This window comes from Pipistrellus kuhlii, unplaced genomic scaffold (genome assembly GCF_014108245.1).
Source record: "Pipistrellus kuhlii isolate mPipKuh1 unplaced genomic scaffold, mPipKuh1.p scaffold_m20_p_2, whole genome shotgun sequence".
Taxonomy (NCBI): Eukaryota; Metazoa; Chordata; class Mammalia; order Chiroptera; family Vespertilionidae; genus Pipistrellus; species Pipistrellus kuhlii.
In genome coordinates this window covers 117,071,100-117,074,988 of record NW_023425515.1, presented here as the reverse complement: position 1 = coordinate 117,074,988, position 3,889 = coordinate 117,071,100, and the positions used below count along the sequence as shown (strand labels likewise).

At 38.5% G+C, this 3,889-nt stretch overlaps 1 pseudogene; it reads right to left on the bottom strand.

Annotated features, from left to right (window-relative positions):
* Window positions 1-473: 473 nt before the first annotated feature.
* Window positions 474-2,545, bottom strand: LOC118723247 (annotated as a pseudogene).
* Window positions 2,546-3,889: the final 1,344 nt, after the last annotated feature.

Below are 3,889 nucleotides of genomic sequence, written 5' to 3'. Positions count from 1 at the left end.
CATATGTACTCTTATATTAAAAACAAAACAAAGCTCCATTTCAAATGTCATATACTAGTAAAACCACTACAAATAGTACTTTCAGTTGGAGGTAGGAATATGGCTTCATTCTGTTGTGTCTCAGTCATTCACATCTATGAGTTTTGTTTCCCTAATTGTTTCTGGAATAAGCAACATCAAAACAGACATGAGTCAGGAATGTGACATTTCCAGGCGCTCCTAAGATCAGCCCCTCTTCTGCCATTGCTAAGTTTCCTCTCCCCAACTCTTCTACCATCTACTATCAGGCCAGTTATTTTCCTAGGATTGACTCAGGGGCAGTCAATCATATGTACCCAGAGAAAGTCTTCAGTCTTGAAGGTGACTCTAGAAGAGGGTACAGAGCCTATCTGCCCAGGTGTACTGACTCCATTTGGGGAATGAGAAAGCACGATGCTCTTCCAGTTCTGACTCTGAGTAGATTCCAAAAATAATTATTTTGGCCTCAGAGAAGCAGCCCAAATTTAGGGTAATCAGTTTAAGTCAGGTTTAAATCCCTTATGAGTTTTCTGATGGCTTTTTGTTGATTCTGACAATCATAAGTCTTCCTACTGAACTACCGTACTACAGTGCCCTATAACTTTGAAAAAAAGGGGGTTGGGAGGATGTCTAAAAATGAATTAATTTGTTTTTGTTTTTCAAGGTAATTCCATGTAATGCTACCAATAGGCCCATGGTAGAATTTCTCTTGCCATCCCACAGGCCACTCCAAAGCAAGTTGCTTTATAGAACTTTTACAACTGTGCAAGAGTTAACTGGCAGCAAGCCTAAAAATCTGGTTACATATATAAGTACAAAGCTGGTTCATCAAATCCCTGTTCTGAGCCTCAACCCAGTGTATTTCAACTAAGGCATTATCTACCTGCTTCTTAATGTTCATCAGACACTTGAAAAGGTAATGTCCAGCCACTCCTTGGAAAGGGTTCCCCTTTTCAGACACTGGGTTGATGAGCCTCTCAATCCTGGGCTCCATTGCTAGTGCCTTTATAACTTTCCAAAACCTTTATGTTTCCCTTTTCCTCACTCCTTTCACATCCTGGATTGGGCCATGGCACTCAACAGTGGCTGAGTAGCCTTCCTGTAGAGCAGGCCCACACAGGACACTCTTCCAGGGGCTCTGGGACTAACCTGGGCGACTGCCAGACTCTTCAGGGGTGAACCTTTTCTCTTCCAAGGCTTGGATAAGGTCCTCAGGAGCTTGAGGAACTTCTCTCAATTACTCGTTCTCTTTTCTTTCTTCATAAATGAATCCAGGAATTTTCTATGGCTGTTAGGAAAAGGCTAATTTCCCCCTTTCCACCTGGAACTCATTTATGCTGGATCTTTAGAACAGTGAGAATTGTTTCAATCCATGTCATCACAAGTACCATGCCTTCTTCTATTGCCTCAGAGCCTAAAGGTGATGCTTTGAGGGATAATTTTTTTCATTACAGACTCCAACACTACAAATATGATGGGTTTCCTTGTTTCTCTAATTTTCTTTGTTTTCTTTGTGGTGATGGTATTGTTATGTCATCATAAAAACTTGAAGCTAAGGCCCGTCTCATTGTCTGGCCTTGACAAAATTCAGTGTAGGTGACTTTAGAAACCCCTTGTACTCTACGTTCTTCCTTCAGAGGAGCAAAGTTGCATTTCTTTTTCAGCATACATCTATACCACTGCAATATTTTTTTAAGTTGTAAACTGTGGTAGATGATCCTTTTAAGAAATTCTACTTTACCTTCTTTTGCCATGATCTCTGTGTTACCTCCTGTATTGACCCAACTAGGTAGAGGTCTTCGAGGGTTTTGAAAGTTTACTCCCTTGGCTTCAAATGATTGGCAGAGAGAGAGAGAGAGAGAGAGAGAGAGAGAGAGAGAGAGAGAGAGAGAGAGAGAGAGAGAGAGAGAGAGAGAGAGAGAGAGAGGATTGTATATACAAAAGTCATAGATTATCTCAGATTCTTCTTTAAGAGCATCCATCAGAATCATCTTCTGCGGTACTTTTACAACTTTTATAAGATCAGATAAGTTATTCTGGTCCACATTTTTCTTTGCATAATTGAAGCACATATCATCTACTTCTGTTAAAAGAAAATACCAGCCTTTTAAGCTACTTCCAAGTAAAGGATAGATGCAGGATGTTCCCAGTACCTATGTCAATTCCTCTTCAGAGAGTACTTTTGTCAGAGTCTTGATGACCAATCAGAAGGCCTACCCAATGAATATACTTGAGTCTTAAGGGAACTGTGGGAATTAGTATCTCCAATGGAATATCAATAGAAAGTCCAAAATCTTCCCTTAGGAGAGTACAAGTCAGAGATCTGACTGTTTCGTGGTCTTTAAAATTAAGACTCACTCTTCCTTTCAGATTTATATGAACATGTTCTTAAAATCTGGACATTTCGATGCCAGATAAACAAAGTCAGGAGGTTTTTCCTTTTATCTATTTTTTGTATGCATTGATTTACTCAGAGCCATTTCTGTGGGCCAAGTTCCAGCCAAACCACTAATTTGGAGGAGGCCTCTTACCCTGGAGTCTTGTTTAGCTTGCTTCCATGTGTGTTTTGCATTCTTACATCCTGGAATCCCATCTCCTCAGGAAAGAGACTGAGGAGCAGAGTGGAAAGAAACAGATCTGTCCCCTAGGTTCCCCTTCCTTCTCGCTTGGCATCTGGTTTAACCAAGAAGGAAAGTCCTGTCAGGCCAGTCATTATCTCAGAGGAGCTATTAGAAAGTTGACTTTGTATAAAATTCATGACAAAGACTAGAAAGGGACTGTTCTTTTGTTCTCTGGAGTTATTTATTTTTTCACTGAGAACTGACAGCAGAGCTATTATCTCCCTGCTAAGTGCCAAATCCTCAATTGAAATGCGCCCAGTCCACTCACTGGAGATTTAACCTCAGAAGGCCGAGGAACTATCATGTGAGAAAAGACCATGTTCTAACAGAATTGAACGCTTAAACAGTCCTTTCCCCACTAGGACGGCTCCAGGGTGCAGATGACTAGTTGCTTATGAATTGGAAAACATTGTGGTTGCCTTACTGAAACTTTCTGCTGAATCTTAATAGCTGTTTCATCCCAAGAAAGAATAAATCTTAATCACAGTAGAATTTAGTCTCCATCAAGAATTTTTCAAATGCTTTATCCAAGATAATATTGAATGGAAGGGGTGGGGGGAAGTCTGAAGGAAAAAGTGAAGCATAGGCCTAACAACTGGATGTTTTGTCTTGGCATGAACCTCTAATATATGATAACTTTCAATCAGTGATAGATAGAATGACTAATTAAGAAGAAGAAGGAAAGTTGTTTACTAGTGTTAGCAATGGTCAGAAATTTGTTTACTGAAATGTTTTTTAAAAAGTATACCAGGGTGTTTTAACAATGAGAAAAACTTTACTTGGAAAGAAAAACAACTATAATCATGAAATCTGAAGTACAAACACAATAAAAAATTAAACTTTAAAATAAAAGATGTCCCCAAAGAAAACTTAGCATGCTACTCATTCATAAAAGAAAATCTTGGCTTATATCTGGCATTAATTAAGGACATACTAACAATGTGAAGATGAGAAGAGGGAGAAGTTGGAGAGGAACATGCAGAAAAACTGTAGAACTCTTAATAGTATTTATTAATACATGAAAATGTATTACCTAGAATTTAAATGCAAGAAAGCATAATCCTTAAAATGTTATCCTGATTCACTATATGGTTAACAATGACTAAGGAATATTTTATAATAGTAATAAATTAAAAGTAATAATAATAAATCTGGACTGCTTTGAACTGGAGTGTTCTTTGTTGAGTCTATCTTTAACCTGGATTGCTTCCTCAGTAAATTGAAACCAACATTGAAACCTAATACTTGGA